The sequence below is a fragment of the Abramis brama genome (genome assembly GCF_963993115.1).
Source record: "Abramis brama genome assembly, chromosome: 2".
Taxonomy (NCBI): domain Eukaryota; kingdom Metazoa; phylum Chordata; class Actinopteri; order Cypriniformes; family Leuciscidae; genus Abramis; species Abramis brama.
In genome coordinates, this window is record NC_139964.1 from 16,307,925 (window position 1) to 16,330,072 (window position 22,148).

A 22,148-nucleotide genomic window follows, 5' to 3' on the forward strand; every position below is an offset into this window, starting at 1 on the left:
CTAAATGTGACAAAATGTTGCTGTTATTTTCAGCGTGAGCCGATTTACAAACGGCGCCCCATACATTTTAAACAAAAAAGATGAGAAAATCTCATTTTTGTCAAAGACTATACGCCTTGATCAGATTCAGAACGATGATCAAACACAGATGGAGTAGATTGAGTCCGACACCCCCACAGCTTCAGTCGTTTTCTCTTCATGGGTTACGCTTCATTTCATTTGGTCATATTAAGCAGTTTTGATTTACAAGCTGTTAAATGTTTGATGATCACAAGCACCGATTTGACTCCGATTTTGGGCATTTCGGCAATCTCGCAAAACCTGTCAGCGAGTGAAAATCAGGCCTAAAATCATGCAGTGTGAACTCAGCTTACGTTTTGTTTTCTCACCTCTCTCGCTACAGAGGAAACTGCATTCATGGCCATATTTAGAGTTTCACTAGAAGTGACACAACATGGTCACTGTGATAATGATAAGCATAGAAGATCTGATATTATAAAACCTTTAGACATAAGGATGAAACTTCCGTATTCTATCACTCTGTTAATTATTACTGAAAAGTTCTTAGTGTTTGTTTTTTACCAAATTGCTATTAATTTGTCAAGATTTATCAAATCCACAATTAATCAATTATTTTATTAGTTCTTTAGTATGTGGACATCATCATCATTATTTTAAACAATAAACAAGTTATGACACAATAGTTAAAAAGATAAATTTGCTAAAATGAACCTAATTAAACTGTTCCTTGCACATACTGTAGCTCCTCTGGAAGCTTCCTCACTCCACGCTCCTCACAGTGCAATAAATATGCACAGAAGTTTGAAAACATTATAATGACTGAGTTTCACCAGTTTAACTTTTATCACTTTAGTCTAATGTTGTCTCTGATGTTGCGATATTTAAACTTTGCCTCTGCTATCAGCACTGGTGGAAGTGTCATATCCTGTGTTCAATATAACGTGTTTACCACATAAAAACCCAACGCTGGTTTTACTCTGTTCATTTGTCACTGGTCATGAGTGTTGGTGAAACGGGTAAGAGCATCATTTACTAATCAATCTTTAGATTCAAAAGTGCATGTGTTAATGCAGTCAGTCATTTGGTTGCTGTTGATCTGATGAGCTTCAACAACATTCGTAATTAAATGAAAACGATTATTGAAAATGAAATGATTATTTCTATAGATGAAGCTCATAATAACACATGATTCCTGACATGAGAAATATCTTCTGTTCATCTAATGATCAGTTCATTTACACACACTGATGTTGAGCATTAATAATCCTCAGATGTGCAGAGATCTTACTAACACACAGAGCTGTTTAGGGTGATGAACATACACTGTTTATGAGCATATAAGTGATGTTTAATGCTGTATTATAGATATATGTTATGCTGATGTGGGTCAGAATGGCTCCTCCTCTTCCTCTGATCTTCTTTCTGCTCATGATTCACGGTGAGTCTCTCTTACATTTCAACTTCTGAGGCGCTAAAGCAACTAGTTGCTGCTCGATTTTTCCTTTTATTCTGATGTTTATAGTGAAGGTTTTTTTTTTTTTTTTGATGATTGAGCAGTTTTCTGTGGTATGTTGATGTGTTTACTTTTGAAGCATGAAGTTTGGTGAGGCATGTCAATGGGCTTGTCTATTTTATAAATATCCAGTAGTTTGTAGTTACGTCACAGTCTTGAACATGAGTTGCTAATTTGCTACTTGCTAGTCAGTGTCAGGTGGTTCAGGGGAGGGACTTTCTCACTCATCGGAGTATTTGACTGGACAAACATCAGTGTATAGCCAGATCATATTTTATATATATTTTGATATCATTGATTCTTTAAACTATTGTTGATTATTTTCTTAGTCTTAATTGTCATGTGTTTGAAATTGTTATAGTGTTCCTTCTGTTGATAGCATGTTGTTTATGACTGACACCTTATTTCTGTTTTCACACTTCCCACATAGCAACATTGTGTCGGCCCAGATCCGGCCCACATCTGGCACACGTGGAAAGATGATCTGGCCCACATGCAGCGTGGAATTACGGCACTTGGGTGGGCCACTCCTGTTTGCCAGATCTGGGCCACAAGCAGGCCATAGCAATGCCACATCTCAGCCAAGAGCAAAGAAATAAACCAGAACTGGACCTTATCTGAGCCACAAAATCTGTGTATATTAAATATGAAGTCATCTCAGCCTGTTAACAAAAAGAATCACTGAAAGAAAGAAGAGAACAGAAAAAAGAGACAAGCAGAAACACAAGAACTACAACTGACTTCAGCCACAGCCTTAGATGAAATCAACTGAAGAGAAAATAAGACATTAAATCTGTGAAGATCTCAGCAGAGGAGGATTAAACAACTCCACAAACAGCATTACCAGCTTCACTTATTACTAACCAGACTGACTTTATTTCTGTCAGACGTCTACAAAAGTTTTTATTGAGAATTAACAGAGGTTTAACTCTGGTTCATTTGAAGTCACCATAATAGTGAACGGTGACGGTATGTTTGTCAAACACATTTGCAGCAGCAAAGAAAGCTAAAGTGAAATGAGATCAGGTGATGATGGTTACCTTTATAATCATCATGAAATAGACTGATTCACTGAGGTAATTTGAATCTAACAACTGTGTTGTTCCACTAATATATTCTCATCACAAACCCTGTGTTACTGCAGTGTGAGGTCCAGCAATATTATAACAATTAGAAGATTTTAACGAACATGAAAAATGAATCCACGGTGACACACAGAGATATCAAAAATCAGCACATGAATCTCAACAAGGGTGACAATATATATTTTTTTTTTAGATAAACAGATTAATTCAGAACATCACTGAAAAGCTACTAAATGTCACAAAAAAAAAACAACAGCAAAAAATAAAAGCACATATTTAGAATTAAAATAATAGGACAATTCAGCTGCATAATTTATTCATGTTGCAATGCATGCTGGGAGTTTTGTACAATGATGGTACCCAGCATGCACTGCAGCAAGGTACTTTAGATTGTCACCATTGTTGAGATTCATACGTTGATTATTGATGTCTGTGTTTGTCATCAAACAGTAATTTTTCGTGCTCATGTTTGTTAAAATCTTCTAACTGATTGTTATAATATTGCTGGACCTCACGCTGCAGTAACACAGGGTTTGTGATGAGAATATATTAATGGTACAACACAATTGTTAGCTTCAAATTACCTCAGTGAAACAGTCTATTTCATGATGATTATAAAACCATCATCACCTGATCTCGTTTCACTTTAGCTTTCTTTGCTGCTGCAAATGTGTTTGACAAACACACTGTCACAGCACCCAAAAAAAATAAAAGATATATTACGAGTTAAGAGCCCAACTAATGGAAACACTATTCACTGTTATGGTGACTTCAAATGAAACACATTAGAGTTAAACCTCTGTTAATTCTCAATAAAAACGTTTGTAGACGTCTGCCAGAAATAAAGTCAGTCTGGTTAGTAATAAGTGAAGCTGGTAATGCTGTTTGTGGAGTTGTTTAATCCTCCTCTGCTGAGATCTTCACAGATTTAATGTCTTCTTTTCTCTTCAGTTGATTTCATCTCAGGCTGTGGCTGAAGTCAGTTGTAGTTCTTGTGTTTCTGCTTGTCTCTTTTTTCTGTTCTCTTCTTTCTTTCAGTGATTCTTTTTGTTAACAGGCTGAGATGACTTCATATTTAATATACACAGATTTTGTGGCTCAGATAAGGTCCAGTTCTGGTTTATTTCTTTGCTCTTGGCTGAGATGTGGCATTGCTATGGCCTGCTTGTGGCCCAGATCTGGCAAACAGGAGTGGCCCACCCAAGTGCCGTAATTCCACGCTGCATGTGGGCCAGATCATCTTTCCACGTGTGCCAGATGTGGGCCGGATCTGGGCCGACACAATGTTGCTATGTGGGATGTTAATTGGTTAACAGTATGTACCCTTACTATATACAAGGACAACTGTAATAGATCTCATGGGACATTCCATGTAATTTTACAGTAAAATATTCTTAACTGTAAAGAAACGTTACAGTAAAAAATACAGTAGAAATATTTATGTTTTACGGCATTGAACTAGTTTACGGTAAAAAAAAAAAAAAAATGTGGTTGCCAGTACTTTACCGGAAAAAGTATGATATTACAAACAAATTTGTCAGAATTGTTAATTTTGTTGTGATAATGAGTCATTTTAGCAGTAGAGATATTAGCAGAGAAGGAAGAGAGGAGGGCTTGATAGAGACCAAGGTCAGGATCTTTCGATTTGCGCCACTTCCTCTCTGCACCCCAAGAACGATGTTCACGGAGAACATCAGATAACCAGGAGGCAGAGGGTGTGGCGCAGGCTGGCCTGGAGGAAAGGGGGCATTTGCTGCACAAATAATGAAATCCACTTAAAACTAATTAAACAATATTGCTTTGAAAACAGCAGTGTTTTTGAAGTGTTGCTGTAACATCAGTGACTCAGTATGTATCTGATATAAGCCTGTAGCTCCTAAAATTTAAACGGTTTATCAACTGAATCAAAATTGCAACAAAAATGTAGGGGAAAATTTTTTAATTTCCCCTGGTTTCCATTCCTGAACATGGTTATCTTACCCATGTGTGTGTTTCCTCATGGGAAATGATAAGAAAGAAATATTAAACTCTTTTTTTTTTCTTTTTTTTTTGCCAAAGTGAGGTCTGCAAGAAAAGCCCTGATTTACAGGAAGAGACATCAGGAGTCTCTGTGTCTGTGTGTTTATGTGTGTGTTGTGTCTTTGCACTTGTACCATTGGAGTGAAGACAATGAGAGTAAAAAGTAATGAAAATGAGGATGGAGAAATCAAAGGAAAACTTATTTATATGTAAGAATGTTCTTGATCACTCGAAGCATCACTTTAAAGCGTCATCAGCTGCACTCAAGGAATCTTTCCTTATGTTGTTAACGTTTTAAGTAATATTCTGTATAACTCGTCTTTTATTTCATAGAAACGTAGGGATCAGAACATGACGCATGTCAAACTCAAACCTGACGTGAGAAAAACAGTTCAGATGAGTAGAATCCTCCACATTCCCCTTATGTTTCTCACACTGTTGAGTAAATAGTTGAGCTAAGTTAACTCAATTAATCCACTCCAGTGGTCAACTTAAATATTTTTGTTCATCTAATGACTACCAGGTAATCTTTTCATCTTAAAACTTCTTGTCAAGAAAACCAACAAAAAAAGTGGAGCCAACTTGAAAAATTAAGGCAACCTATCCCACTTAACTTTTTAAGTTAACTCAACTAATTCACTCCAATTAAAGTCAACTTAAAAACTTTTGTTCAAGAAATGAGTAGCAGGTAGTGTTTTGAACTTAAAACTTCTTGTCAAGGCAACTAAACAATGTTTAGCATTTAGCAATGCAAGCAGCTACAATCCTTGTTTTTTATCTCAATGTTTTATTTTCAGCGTTAACTACACGACATGAACATCATTTGCCTCTTTAAACTATATGCAGACAGTTTACCCGTTTCACCCGGGCAAATAAGGCGTGAAAGTTGCAATGAGAAACGCATATACCCCTCAGCACTCAAATCTCAAACATGGTGATGATCAACAATTGTAATTCAGTAAAAATATGAACTCTGAAACATATAACAGCTAAAGATAATTTTTTATATAATAGTTACCACATATTTTTTTCAAGCTGCAATGCATGCTGGAAAGTACACTGTAAAAAAAAAACGTACCGTAACATTTACCGTACCTTGCCATAAAAAACAAACAAAAAAAAAAAAAAACTGTAGCAATATTTATGTTTTACGGCATTGAACTTAAACAACTTCTGGTTTCCAGTACTTTACAGTAAATACGCTACAAAAAATATTTATGTTTTACGGCATTGAACTGAAGTTTACGGAAAAAAAAAACAATGGTGACAAAAAGAATATTCAATTAGGAAAAGGACATTTCTAAGACAATTCAGATCATAATTTATTCTTACTGCAATGCATGATGGGAGCCATGAATGAGTTTTGATTGGTGGCACCCAGAATGCACTGCAACGTGCTTTATAGTTGTCACCAAAGTTAGTTAATGCATTCATGACCTCGAGACTAGATTACTGTAATGCTTTATTAGCCGGTTGTCCTGCATCCTCAATTAACAAGCTACAGTTAGTCCAAAATGCAGCCGCTAGAGTTCTTACTAGATCAAGAAAATATGATCATATAACACCGATTTTATCATCACTGCATTGGTTACCTATAAAGTTCCGTATTAATTACAAGGTATTGCTACTGACTTATAAAGCCCTAAACGGCTTAGCTCCAGTCTATTTAACGGATCTTCTATCGCACTATAATCCATCGTGCTCTTTAAGATCACTTAATTCAAGGCTTTTGGTCATACCTAGGATATCCAGATCCACCAAAGGAGGGAGAGCATTTTCACATTTGGCTCCAAAACTCTGGAATAGCCTTCCTGATACTGTTCGCTGCTCAGACTCGCTCTCCCAGTTTAAAACTAGATTAAAGTCGCATCTCTTCAGCCAGGCATTCATATAATATTTTTAATCTTACAGTTCAAATTACAATCCGGCCTCTAGTTAATAAACGCCAGAGGAGAACTGGCCCCCGACTGAGCCTGGGTTCTCCCAAGGTTTTTTTTTTCTCCATTAGGTCACCTGATGGAGTTTTAGGACACCATTAGGTCACTTGATGGAGTTTTTCGGTTCCTTGCCACTGTTGCCTTTGGCTTGCTCAGTTGGGGATATTATGGGGATATTTAATTTGATTTTATCAATCAATAAATTCCACTAGAAACAAACCTTGTTGTATTATTTTAATTTAATACTGTGAAGCTGCTTTGATACAATCTGTATTGTGAAAAGCGCTATACAAATATACTTGACTTGACTTGACTTGACCATTGTTGAGCATCACAGGCTGATTCTTGATGTCTGTGTGTCCAAATAAAATACTTTAGATCAGAACAACTTTTAAGAAATCTTTTGGATTATATTGAAAATGTTGAAAATAGTACACTGTTTTTGCTGTGTGAGTTTATGGGTGGAATAAACATATGGCAGGACTTTTACTTTCTGACCCCTGGACTTTCCACCTCTGTATTGTTACTGATGTATTTTCGCCATTGAAACATGGATTGAGCAATTTTACTAAATACACAGTAAATTCCCCTGTGTTAAATTAACACCACTCTGTGTTCATATGGGAACCATCAGCAGGGTGTTAAAAGTAACAATGAAGCAGTGTTAGAGTTAATCAGATAATTAAATAATTAATTGAGTGATGATTTTTGGATTATTGAAGACACCTGATGATAACAAGCAGAATCACTGAAGAAAAGAGAAACACAAGAACTACCACTAACTTCCAGACACAGCCTTAGATGAAATCATGAAAAGACATGAAATCTCTCTTATTACAAACCAGTTTGACCTTATTTCTGTTTTTTTATGTTGTTGTCTTTGTAACAGTGTTTACCAAAACACAGACTTTGTTGCAAAGGAAACCATAAACAAAGATGCTATATATAACAACTACTCATCTTTTGGAAGAGGATGTTATTCTCCCTCCTAATCTTTCTACTACATTTAATCGCAAATGCTACGATTATTTTGTATGCGCAGCTTGGCGTTGATGCACGGCTCTGTTAACACTGCTCCATCTGAAAGCACTGTGAGTTTGAATCACTCATAACGTGCATTTGAAAAAGCAACATGCGTCAAAAAGCTTTTCAAACATGAGAAGCATTCAATAACTTCTTGTCCAGCAAAAGACAACATTTAATAACATGCTTTTACTCCAAACTCATTCCATAACAACAGCTGAGCATTCTTTTGTGAGATGTGGCTTCTTACAGATAATAAGGCAGTTGTGTGTTTATTATTATTATTATATATATATACAGAGCCGGCCCAGCCACTAAGCGACCTTTGCAATTGCAAAGGGCCTCGTGACCAGCAGAGGGCCCCCTAGAGTCACTGCTAGCTAGTGGGTGAAAAAAAAAAAATCACACATCAAAAGTAACATAAAATAAATAAATAAAAAGAAATGGGCCTACAGCGCTCTTTATCTGGCATCATAAGCATAGTTGTTATTTATTTATTTATTATGGCGATTGGCGATTTTCCCGCGACCGCGAGTCTTGACCCTGAATGACCCTATGATGTCACTCGTTGTCACTTGGTCGGTCAGTCAGTCAGACAGACAGTGACTCCGACGTCGACGATGTCTGACAAGAAAAGAAAACATCTTTCTGGCCATGAAAAACGTCAAAAGAAGAGACTGGAAGAAGAGAAGAAACAAGAAGATAAAGGTATGTAAGCCTAATTTTCCAATACCTGTATGGATAACGTTAACCTATCTGCACTAACAAAAGTCGTTAGGAATTGCTTCATATTAACATTAGCCAAAATCGTGCTTGTATTAACTTTCATTATGCTACAGTGTTTACATGCTAATAACATGCTGCTGCATGAAATTGGTTTAGTATCATGCCAATATCATTCGATGTGGTGTTAAAGCATTTAACAGCAATATAAACCCAGTTTGGCTTCTACACTAAAGGGCTAACGTTAACATTAATTTATTCCTTATGTCCAGGAGCACTTTTAAAGTAACGTTAAGTTACATGCAACCAGTAAACAAAGCACCAGCTGTTGGTGAGTATAAAGGGGTTGTAAAATGATAACCTTCTGCATTTTAAAAATTAATTCTACCTTTATATATAATTATTTTCTTTATGTCATTGCAGCTCCATCAACCACATATATTCCTAGTTCACAACACAGTCATGTCACTCAAGAAGCTAACAATGTTGGTAAGTTCTGTGTTTTATTTTACCCTAGAAATAGACTTACTTTTTCCCAAGGAGACGCACACAAATACATAAGTACTAAATAAGTTTGGATTTGAATAGTTCTATTGAAATGTTACCTTATTCTTATTATTGTTTTTATTCTTATTATTGTTACTATTGATCTTGTTTGTGGTGTTTTAGATGTTATTGTTTTGTTTATTTGAAAAATTCAAACATTTGAATGTTCTATTTATTATATTATTTAATATTTTATTTAAATGTTATTCTATTTGCTCTATTTAATTTAAATTATATATATATATATGCTGTAGTTTGTGACTCTTAAACTCTGTTGTCAAATAAATTATATTTGGTCAGTGAAAATCACTTTATCAGTCTTTTTATTCAGCAAGTTCCTCAGTGTGTGTTCAGTCTTGCACTGCCACTCAGCTCAGTCAGTGGTATCACAATTTTTTTTTCTTTTAGACATCAAACATAGTAGATATAATAATAATATGTACCGTATAGTTATTAGGTAGTCGTTGCTTTTCTTTAGGTCTTAAAATTATCAAAGGGGCCCCCAAAGGTCTAGGGCCGGCTCTGTATATATATATATATATATATCCATCAATACATTTTTGCCAAAGATCAAACATCCTGAATTCTAATTTTTAAATACATTGTGAAAAAAGACAACATAGAGACACAAACACTGTTCTGTCCTCAGTTTGTAAATTGTTTTTTGCTATAAGTTCAATTTCATGCTTGATAATTATTTTGTTTATTATAAGAAAAGAGACACAGGTATTTTGTAATGTAAGAAGAGTCTTTATTTTGAAAGAGCTTTTATTTTGACATTACCTTCCTGTTTACGTATGGGTGATCCCATGAGCTTCCGGTCCTTGAGCTTGCCAGAACCGTAATGTTACCGGCACGAAGCGCGTCGGGATATTCCTGATGTTTCGCTCCCGAATCTTGTTTGTCCCACACTCGTAAGGCGGCAATGTCTGTAAGTGTCTAACTTGAGTGATGATGTAAATTGTATGTTTTGTGTAGAGGTAAACTTAATGAGCACGATGTAACGTCAACTTGAGAATGTATATCAGTAGCTACGTTACGTTGTTAACGTTCGTCTTTTGTTAATTAGCTAACTCATACTCTGTTAGCGTGCTAGTTATTGCACATTTTCTATTAAGCTAACGTGACTGTTTAAAGCTGGTAAATGGTGAAAGTTATATCTTGTACTTGCGAGGCAGGCTCCTAAGTATATTTTGTATTCTGTTTATTACAGTTTTACTCGATTTTCACTTGCAACATTGGAAAATAAAGGAGCAAGGCGCTCGCGTCCTGGCTCGTGGAAACGAGTTTGGCTTGCTGTTGAGTCTGTGTTCACGCACCTAGCTCACACACAGACAGGGACAGTACAGTAAAAAGACAACCAGCGTGGGTGCAAGGGATAACGCAAGAACTCCAACATGGCGTCTGAATCGAAATCTAGAGATGAAACAAAGCCTGAAGCAAGCCCGCTACCACGTCCATCGTCTTCAAAGTCTTCGGTTCACTCGAGAGCCAGCTCAAAACGCTCGTCCTCTTCAAGATCTTCTGTCATGGAGGCTGCCGCCAAAGCTAGAGCCGCAGCTGAAGCAGCGCTCACCAAGGCATCTTATGCTAAGCGACAGGTAGAAATGAAAAAGGAACAAGCTAAGCTAGATCTACAAAAGGCCACATTAGAAGCAGATTTGGAGGCATTGGCGTATGAAAGGGATGCAGAGGCAGCGCGGGTTGAAGCTGAAGTCATAGAAGCAGCTGTAGCTATGGGGAATGAAGATGTACAAAGTCTAAGAAGTGTGGTTTCGCCACAAGTGATTCGACAGCGCACCGAAGAGTATGTGCAATGCCAGCCACGGATTAGCGTACAGTCTTCTTCCTCACCGCATCACTATGAAATGCAGCACACAGTGAACAGTCCTCCATGTCAGTCAGCACATAGAACTGTAGAGGTAAAGCCCCCACTCAGAGACTTCAGACCCTTTGCACATGAGCCCGCACATGCAGCTGAACAATCCCCAACCTCAAAACCGTCGCACAGTCCATACAGACATGATCAGCCTCCTCTTTGCCCTGACTCTCCACCCATGAGAGACTTCGCCAAGTTCCTAGCACGCAGAGAATTAGTGACCACCGGCCTTACCAAGTTCGACGACTCACCAGAGAACTTCCGCACATGGCAGTCGTCATTCTTCAATGCAACACAGGGCTTGGGGCTCGCCTACAGTGAAGAGTTAGACCTCCTCGTGAAGTGGCTAGGTAAAGAGTCATCGGAGCACGTGAAAAGGATTCGCGCTGTTCATGTCACTAACCCCAGAGCTGCCCTCCATCTGTCCTGGCAGAGACTGGAGGAATGCTACGGCACACCAGAGATGGTGGAGAATGCGCTGTTCAAAAGACTGGATAGCTTTCCACGTCTGTCTGCTAAAGACAATGCAAAACTGAGAGAGCTCAGTGATCTTCTTATGGAGTTGCTGGCAGCTAAGGACGACGGTTATCTCCCCGGGCTGGCCTACTTCGATACTCCTCGTGGGATAAAGCCCATAGTCGAGAAGTTGCCTCCTGGCCTGCAGGAAAAATGGCTCACCACAGGCTCCCGCTTCAAAGAGCAACACAGAGTGACTTTTCCTCCTTTTTCGTTCTTCGTTGACTTCATCAACAGCCAGGCTAAAGCCCGCAATGACCCAAGTTTCACCCTGTCAAGCTACAGCCAGTCATACAGCAAAGGTGAGAAAACTCCATTCAAGCAAAGTGGATTCAAGACTGCTGTATCTGTTCACAAGACAGACGTGTCTGCTACAGTTGACGCAGACACCACAAGCGCCACAGACGCTGAAAAGAAAGACATTGATCCAGCTCGATATTGCCCTGTGCATAAGAAAACACATCCGTTAGAGAAATGTAGGTCATTCAGAATGAAAACACTGCAAGAACGAAAAGACATTCTTAAAGAACACAAACGCTGTTATAAATGCTGTACCCCAAACCACCTTGCCAGGGACTGCCGGACGACACTGAAATGCGGTGAGTGTGAGAGCGAAAGACACTGCTCAGCAATGCATCCTGACACCTCTCAGCCACCACCTCCGTCGTCTGTCCAACCAGGTGCAGAGGCACAGCCAGCCAGTGTTCCCGTGGAAGTGAGATCGCAGTGCACCAAGGTCTGCGGCCTAAACAGTCTTCCACGCTCCTGCTCAAAGGTATGCCTGACGCGCGTCTTCCCTCAAGGTCAACCAGAACGCGCCATCAAGATATACGTCATACTCGACGATCAAAGTAACCGCTCCTTGGCACGCTCTGAATTTATCCAGCTGTTTGGGGTCAACAGCAGCCCGTCACCATATCTGATGAGAACATGCGCCGGCACGACTGAGATGACCGGAAGAAAAGCAGTTGGCTTTCAAATCAAAGCAGTGAATGGAGGTGTGTGCCTTGATCTACCGCCACTCATCGAGTGCAACGAGATATTGACCAACAAGTCTGAAGTCCCGACACCAGAGGTCGCCCTCGCACACCCTCACCTCAGACACATCGCTCTGCAAATTCCCAAGCTGGATCCTGACGCCCAGATGATGATTCTGCTAGGGAGAGACATGATTCGTGCACACAAGGTGAGAGATCAAGTCAATGGGCCCCACAACGCACCCTTTGCCCAGCGTTTAGATTTAGGGTGGGTGATAATAGGTGAAGTGTGTCTTGACAATGCTCACAAGCCAACCGTGAACACCTTCAGAACCCACATTCTCCAGAATGGACGTCCGTCACTCCTCACTCCTTGCCACAATAGCATCTGCGTGAAAGAAAGACTGAGCTACGGCGGGGAGCACAGGTATGGCCACTCTGCACATATGACAAAGCCTAAGCCAGCTGAAGAACAGCTCGGGCTCACAGTCTTCCAGAGAACAGACAATGACAATAAGAGTGCCATGTCCTTTGAGGATGAACTGTTTTTGAGCATTATGGAAAAAGAACTCCATCAGGATAAAGAGAATAACTGGGTAGCTCCGTTGCCATTTAAGTCTCCTCGTCCTCCGCTCCCCAACAACAGAGAGCAAGCTCTGTCACGCCTCAATTCTTTGAGACGCACGTTGAACAAGAATGCTGAGATGAAGCAGCAGTTTTCCTCCTTCATGGACAAGTTGTTCGAGAACAAGCATGCAGAGAGGGCATCGCCCGTCCAAGAGAAACAGGAATGCTGGTACCTGCCCATTTTCGGGGTGTACCATCCTCAAAAGCCAGGGCAGATACGAGTCGTGTTTGACTCAAGCGCCCAACAGCATGGTGTCTCCCTCAACTCAGTGCTGCTCACAGGCCCCGACCTAAACAATTCTCTCCTGGGCGTGCTGATACGGTTTAGAAAGGACCTCATCGCAGTCACTGCTGATATCCAACAGATGTTTTATGGATTCCTGGTGCGACACGACCACAGAGACTACCTGAGATTCCTGTGGCACGAAGACAATGACTTCTCGAAAGAGATTCAAGAATATCGCATGCGTGTGCATGTCTTTGGCAATAGCCCGTCCCCGGCGGTTGCCATCTACGGCCTGCGACGAGCTGCTCAGAGAGGTGAGCCAAGGTACGGCGCAGACACTAAGCAGTTTGTTGATAGACACTTTTACGTGGACGACGGGCTCGTATCCCTGCCCACAAAGTCAGCAGCCATCGACCTGATGAAGCGAACATGTGCATCACTCGCAGAGTCCAACTTGAAACTGCACAAAATTGCCTCAAACAGCGTCGCTGTGATGAAAGCCTTTGAGCCTGAAGAACTGGCCACAGGCATCAAAGACTTAGGCCTGGACGACAAGACCCTGCCTGTATAGAGGAGCTTAGGCCTATGCTGGGACATCAACACAGACATGTTCACCTTCAAGGTCGCCGTAGCTGACAAGCCTTACACCCGGCGCGGGGTGCTGTCAGTCATTAACAGCATCTTTGACCCCCTGGGTCTGGCAGCGCCAGTGACCATCAGAGGCAGACTGTTGCTACGAGAGCTGTCCAGCGGAGTTCAGGACTGGGACACTCCTCTGCCTGATGAAAAGGTGAGCAGATGGGAAGAGTGGAAAGCCTCACTTGAGAAGCTGAGTAACCTCCATGTCCCTCGCTGCTATGTGAAGATGTCACTCTCAAAAGCCAAATACACAGAACTGTGCCTTTTCTCTGATGCCTCGAACTGGGCTATAGGGGCAGTAGCCTACTTGAGAGCTGTCACTGTAGAGGGCCATTGTGAGGTTGGATTTGTGCTAGGGAAGGCTAAGCTGTCACCACAACCAGAACCCACAATCCCACGCCTCGAGCTCTGTGGAGCTGTTCTGGCAACTGAGATGGCAGAGCTGATCTTAGACGAACTGGACTTCAAGCCAGACGCTGTTAAATTCTACTGCGACAGCAAGGTGGTCCTCGGATACATCTGTAATGACTCAAAGCGCTTCTATGTGTACGTGCACAACCGTGTGCATCGTATACGCCAGACAACATCCCTAGATCAGTGGCATTACGTCCCTTCGGAACAGAACTTAGGACTTAGCCACCAGATCTGTAGCAGCATCACAGCTCATGGACACAATGTGGTTTAAAGGACCCGACTTCCTCTACAAGCCTCCAGAGATGGAGAAACGTGATCACTTTGGATTGATAGATCCTGAAGCAGATGTGGAAGTTAGACCACAGGTGACCGCTCTAGCTACCCACCTCAAACCTAAGAGACTTACTTCTGAGAGATTCCAGCGCTTTTCCACATGGAAGTCTCTGCTGAGAGCTGTTTCCTACTTGAAACATCAGGTGCGTTCGCACAAGGCAGACACAACAGACACACCACAGCACACATGCAAAGGCTGGCATCAGTGCAGTGGGCCTCGCACTCCTGAGGAGCGCGCAGCAGCTAAGAGGCTCATACTAGAGACTGTTCAGAGAGATGCATATCCAGATGAATACGCTGCTCTTCAAGCAAACAGAGAAGTCTCTAACTCGAGTCAGCTCTTGACCCTTGACCCTTACATGAGCGACGGTCTGCTGCGGGTTGGAGGGCGTCTTAGAAATGCTTCTCTTGACTCTGAGGTAAAACACCCAATTATCCTCCCTAAGTATAGCCATGTAGCCAAGCTGCTTGTAGAACACCATCATGCTGAAGTGAAACACCAGGGGCGACAGTTCACAGAAGGGGCTATCAGAGCAGCTGGACTGTGGATTGTCGGTGGCAAGAGACTGGTGAGTTCTACCCTTCATCATTGTGTGACATGCCGTAAGCTCAGAGGGAAGCTGGAAGTGCAGAAAATGGCTGACCTCCCTCCAGAGCGGCTCGACACCTCCCCACCCTTCTCATACGTAGGGCTGGACGTATTTGGACCGTGGACAGTGATGACCCGACGCACTCGAGGAGGTGCAGCGCAGAGCAAAAGGTGGGCCATTCTGTTCACGTGCATGAACACCAGGGGGGTACACATTGAAGTCATAGAGTCAATGGATGCCACAAGCTGTATTAATGCATTGCGAAGATTCTTTGCCATCAGAGGCCCGGCAAAGCAGCTCAGATCAGACAGGGGGACGAACTTCATAGCCGCCAGTGCAGAGCTGGGCATGGAGCGTCCTGAGGAAAAGCAGACCGAAATCCTGAGTTATCTCCACAGCAAAGACTGCACATGGGAGTTCAATCCGCCGCACGCCTCCCACATGGGGGGAGTGTGGGAACGTATGATTGGGGTCACACGTAGAATACTAGACTCTATGCTTTTGCAAAACAAGCATACTCACCTGACGCACGAGGTCCTGTGTACCTTGATGGCAGAGATTTCAGCAATTATCAACGCACGGCCGCTGATTCCCATCTCATCAGACCCCTTCTCGTCCATTCTGCTGTCCCCTGCTATGCTCTTGACCCAAAAGCCAGGCCTACATGCTCCACCTGGAGACTTCACCAGTAAAGATCTCCTGAGAGGTCAGTGGAAACAAGTGCAAGCACTGGCAAACGAGTTTTGGGGCCGTTGGAGAACTGAGTACTTAAGCACTCTCCACTCAAGACGCAAGTGGCACAGAAATCAGCGCAACCTACAAACTGGAGACATTGTGCTGCTAAAACAGACTCAAGCACCAAGGAACGAGTGGCCAATGGCTTTGGTCACATCGGCCTCTCCGAGCAGCGATGGACGAGTCCGCAAAGTTGAGGTGCAGACCGCATCTCAGGGCACTTCAAAGACTTATCTGCGGCCCATCTCGGACGTCATCCTTCTCCTTGAAAAAGTCTGAACAGACGTGCACTGAAAAAAAAAAAAATGAAAAAAAGGAAAGTATATAAAGACAAGTTGAGTAGTGGCATTATGCCAGACGGGGAGTGTTCTGTCCTCAGTTTGTAAATTGTTTTTTGCTATAAGTTCAATTTCATGCTTGATAATTATTTTGTTTATTATAAGAAAAGAGACACAGGTATTTTGTAATGTAAGAAGAGTCTTTATTTTGAAAGAGCTTTTATTTTGACATTACCTTCCTGTTTACGTATGGGTGATCCCATGAGCTTCCGGTCCTTGAGCTTGCCAGAACCGTAATGTTACCGGCACGAAGCGCGTCGGGATATTCCTGATGTTTCGCTCCCGAATCTTGTTTGTCCCACACTCGTAAGGCGGCAATGTCTGTAAGTGTCTAACTTGAGTGATGATGTAAATTGTATGTTTTGTGTAGAGGTAAACTTAATGAGCACGATGTAACGTCAACTTGAGAATGTATATCAGTAGCTACGTTACGTTGTTAACGTTCGTCTTTTGTTAATTAGCTAACTCATACTCTGTTAGCGTGCTAGTTATTGCACATTTTCTATTAAGCTAACGTGACTGTTTAAAGCTGGTAAATGGTGAAAGTTATATCTTGTACTTGCGAGGCAGGCTCCTAAGTATATTTTGTATTCTGTTTATTACAGTTTTACTCGATTTTCACTTGCAACATTGGAAAATAAAGGAGCAAGGCGCTCGCGTCCTAGCTCGTGGAAACGAGTTTGGCTTGCTGTTGAGTCTGTGTTCACGCACCTAGCTCACACACAGACAGGGACAGTACAAACACTAACATCAAGACTCAGCTTATGAATCTCAACAATGGTGACATGTGTAGCCCGGTGAGCCTAAAGAAACTAAATTTGAAAGTAATGTTTATTTTACATTATAATGTGTATATTTTATTTAGTCTGTGCCTTTACAGTGTTTTCATCTGTATGTATATAGTTATATAATTATATATAATATTATTTAATGTTTAATATCTGATTTACGTACTGACGTATGACGCAATTGACGAGAGTAAGGGCGTGGCTGAAGGATAGGAAGAGGAAGGAGAAACAAGACGAGTCGGACGAGGAAAAAGATTGTGAAAGCTAAATATTAGGATTTTCACACGATAATCCCGTATATACAGACATAATCAGTCATTAATATTGTTGCTTTGCTGATAAGAACTTTATTTAGCAATTATTTGTGATATTCATCCTGGATTTCACTCCATGCGCTCGTGAGGTGATTCGCGCGAGCAACGAGCCCATCGCATTTGGGAGGCGAATCAGATAGCGCTCCGGGTGACCGGAAAAGCCCGGAGTTCCTCTGTTGCATCGCGGGAGAGTGGGACAGCCGCTCACGCGCGCTGTCATCGACATTGTCATATCGCGGGACACATCGCGTTCGGGAAACCATCAGGCCTGCAACGTAGAGTGTGTGTGGTAATGAGAGCGTGAATGTGGGCCCATTTAAGTGAGTTTTGATTTGAATTACTGAGTAGTTCATTGAATACCTATTTGAAGACTGTGTTATTGAGTTAAACAGTTATACATGTGAGGGTGTTTAACACTTGTGAGATAAGTGTTTGGTTTATTTTCTGAAATTGTAAATCCTTTAAACTTATTTAATTTGACATTTCATTTTATTCCAAAAGATTGTTTTGAATTTTCCTATTTTAATTTATTACATTTCTCATTCAAATACATAAAAAGACTCGTAAGACAAGCTGTTGATTCAATAGTCTTTATTGCTGCTGAAGGGGATGGAATACATGTGATTATTACACGAATACTTACCCAGGCCCCAGCTGTAATATAGTGAGTATCATTACTGGGGTTACACATGCTTCATGCTATAATGCGTGCAAAGCTATATGGTGGCTCCCAGCATGCATTACTGCACGAGGCTTGTCACCACTGTTTAGATTCATATGCTAATTCTTGATGTCTGTGTGTGTCTGAAGTAAGTTTGTTTTCCACATAATGTATTTCTATTATTAAATAATGTATTAATAATAGGGTCGGGACTCGATTAAAAAAAATAATCTAATTAATTAGAGGCTTTGTAATTAATTAATCAAAATTAATCGCATTTTAATTGCATATAAATAAGGGCTGTCAATCAATTAAAAATAATTGTGTTGAACATGTTATTGAAATAATGTTCAAATGTTCAAAGGGTTAGCATTGAAATAATTGTGCCTAGCAAATAATCAATACAATACAATTGAACATTATTAAATTATACATTTAATATTAAACATTAAATTATAAACATTATTTACACTTGCTTTACAGGCTTTTAACATTACTTCGAAAATGCTGCAGTTTAAAGTTTGAGATGTTTTTCATCTGTTTTAGAAAGTATTTTTAGACTTTTGTTTTTTCAGAATAAAACTTGTTTTACAATCTTGAGCATGTGTTATATTTTTATTAAATGTGTTTAAGCCATTGCTGCAAGTAATTTGACAGTTAACAATATTTTAGTGTACAGTTAATCACAAATTCAGTCAGCATTGTCATGACTCATTATCCCATGATGAAAGGTAAGACGGTGAAACAACGTCACGATATCAACGTTGATTCAATTTGCAAAACCGAAGCATAATTCAACATTGGTTCAACGTCGACATACAATCTTTATTCACCCATATTGAAAGAAGAGATGGTGAAACAACGTCACGAAATCAACAATGAAACAACGTCACGACATCAACGGTGAAACAACGTCACGATTTCAACGTTGATGCGTTTTGCACAATCGAAACATAATCCAACATTGATTCGACCTTGGTCCCTTACGTTCACCGGTGAATCAACGTTGAAATGCCGGCTGTTTTTTTATAAGTAAATGTTCCAATCAATGATCCAGGCAGCGCCAGCGCGTTCTCGTCTCCCTCCTTCATTTTACAGTCGAATGGTGGCTAGAACGGCTCCAGGTTCAAAGGTCAATATGGAATGGATTAATCTGCGTTATTTTTTCTCAGATTAATTAATTGAAATTAACACGTTAATGTCACAGCCCTAATTACATATATAAAATGCATTTTGGTCAGGGATGAGATTAGTGAATCTGCAACTACTACATGATGACTCAAACTATATCATCTAATCATCTTTGTTTCTGGCTTCCTATTTAACAAATTATGTGTTTTGGTAAACACTGTTAAAATAACTACAAACTTGCACTAAACAAGCCAAGAGTCAAACTGCCCAACTAAAGCAAACACTGATCAGCACAATGGTGACTTTACAAAACCTATTATTTCCGATAAAACATCAACATCTACACCTCTATTAATTCTCAATGACTAGTTGGTAATACGTGAGGGTGGTAATGCTGTTTGTGAAGTTGTTTAATCCTCCTCTGCTGAGATCTTGAGAGATTTAAAGTCTTTTATCTTCAGTTGATTTATTCTCCAGAAGTTAGTGGTAGTTCTTGTGTTTCTCTTTTCTTCAGTGATTCTGCTTGTTATCATCAGGTGTCTTCAATGCTCAATCATCGCTCAATTAATTATTTAATTATCTCATTAACTCTTAACACTGCTTCAGTGTTACTTTTAACACCCTGCTGGTGGTTACCATATAAACACAGAGTGGTGGTAAATTTAACACCAGAGATTTTACTGTGTATGTTTCAGTAAATTGTACTTTATCTTTCAATTTACCTTCAGATACTGTAACTATAAGAGTAAGTCTAGCCACATTAAAGACGCTGTCAAGCCACATTAAAGAGCGTCAAAACGACATTTATTGTTTGAATGTATTGATAAAATGGACATAATTTGAAAAATTATAATTTTTTCTTATCAAAAGTAACAAAACGCGGAGCTTATTGCGAATATTGGTGGTTAGGCTACAACACAACATTCGTCTTGTACACATAAAGACAGGCTAATTCCCGGGACGAACACGTGTACCATTAAAGGTGCATTTTTTGTCACTGCATGTAGTGGCCGTTCCCACTACCGGTTGGCTAGTAATGTTTGTGAGTGACATTCATGGATTTTATCCCATGTTATAGACAACAAATCAGTTTTCCTGCCGCTACAAACAAACATTTTTGGGAGGGAAAAGTCTAAATATAAATTGAATCAGTACATAAAATGTAGGGCTGTGACAATAGACCATTTATGCAAAAACCGGAAATACGTCAAGGAAGCGTAAACCCAGTTCCAGTGAAAGCTTTGTTGATGGAGAAATGGCAGTTTCCGAATTGTTCATTAGAAATTCCCAAGTTCACCAGCGCCAATGTGGTGAATAGTTCGGAGATACATTCATGTCTGACATGTCCTCTTTTTGATACCTAAATAATGGGTAAATCATCCGGGATTTTGTTCAGGGGACATAGACTGAACTGGTGTGTCCCAGTACAATCTCAAGTCCAGGTTGAATTAAATTGCTCACGGAGTACTCGTCACACAGATATAATAAAATAACATTGAACTTACATGAAATGTAATAATATTTGCATTCTGTACATAGCTCTGCACACCCATTACTCTCAATGAAATATCTCACAAACTCTTCACTCACTTCACTCCTCTTTTTTACCAACTCAAATCTGGTCACCCTACTGAAAGTTCAAGTTTAATGTTATTATTAACATTGATGTAACAGCATAAGTATGACTTCAGTGTAACCTATTTAATTTGTTATTGTGTCTAGATATCACTGGAGGCAGAAAGTGCCAACCTGAAAGCTTTCTCCTGCAGTTGTGCGGCTGCAATCACATAGTTGCCATCCTGTACCAGACCACACATTATTCACAGCTAGGTCTGCAGGCTGTTCCACTGCAATACAATGAATAAAATGTAAATGTAGCTAAGCACTCATGTCTAACTTTTCTTTTGTGTGACCAATAATCTTGTGTATCTCTTTGCTCTTTTGTCACAGGACTTACATGGTGTGACTTTGTTACCAATACCCAATCAAATTTAACTGTGGAAAGAATTTGGCGTGATGACTCATTCATTGCGGAAATGAAAGATAAATTAGATATATATTATTATGGCACATACATGAATGCATACCTTGAATTCCACTAATCTTGTCTTTACCAATCAGTGTTGCCTTCTGTCTTACTGTTGATGAACTGTAATGTTATTTTATATTGTAAATGTTTGATGTTATTTATTGAATAAGTTGTTATAAATCAATGCATCGTGAATCGAAAAATGATTCCGCAGAATCCATGGATCGATTCCGAGATTTTCCGAATGCATTGTGATTCTCTCTCGAATTGATTCTGAGCTTAGTTTTAACAGCAGATTTCAATTAATAGAGATTAAGCTTCGTCCGAAGCTTCGTTTCCACACACAGTCACATGACTGCTTCATATTCAGATTCAAAAATAGCGCAAAACCCTTGAGCAGGTTTCAGGGTGTCATGCCCTTCGGTAGTAGTAAATAAAAAAAGAAATAGACTTAGCCCTCACACTGTTGCACAAGTCCTGTTCCTTAATAAAAAACTTGAATTTATTAAATTACCCACAAAATAAAATGTTAGCTCCCCAGTTCACAAGCACTTCACCATTCCACACAATTTTATTTTATTTTGATTATATATGCCTACATGAGCCTTGCCTATGAACTCGTAGGATTAGGACTGAGGCTAAAGTTTATGTGAATAAGGCTGCATTTGTAGATCAAAGCAGATTCATAAGAATTGTTTCTGTACAAGTGAATTAGTACGGAGCCCCTAAAGGGACGTGGTGGTGGAAATTTTTTTAGGATGGGAGACTTTTTTTTTTCAAATCTTTTGCATTCCCTCGCAAAACTTTTGCGTTCCCCCGAGAAACTTTTGCGTTCCCTCGCAAAGTTATTTGCGTTCCCACGCAAAACTTTTGCGTTCCCTCGCAAAGATATTTGCGTTCCCACGCAAAACCTGGTTTGAGCTCGGACAGACACCTCCTGTTTAATGTCCCGCTGGCAGTGTTTCAGAGCTCCGTACGTTAATGGAGCGTTTCATAGTGTTTGAACTTGGACTCAAATATAAAGAAATGCGGTCAGCGCTTAACTCAAGGAGTTCAGTGAAGCTGGCAATATTCACATAGGCTA

At 40.2% G+C, this 22,148-nt stretch overlaps 1 long non-coding RNA gene across 1 annotated transcript; it reads left to right on the forward strand.

The window, feature by feature from the left end:
- The first annotated feature begins 8,183 nt into the window (after positions 1–8,183).
- LOC311072773 lies at positions 8,184–20,917 on the forward strand. The gene is made up of 4 exons (XR_014604055.1): positions 8,184–8,306; positions 8,594–8,652; positions 8,745–8,810; positions 20,758–20,917. It is a non-coding gene; the product is annotated as an uncharacterized lncRNA (long non-coding RNA).
- The last annotated feature ends 1,231 nt before the right edge of the window (positions 20,918–22,148 follow it).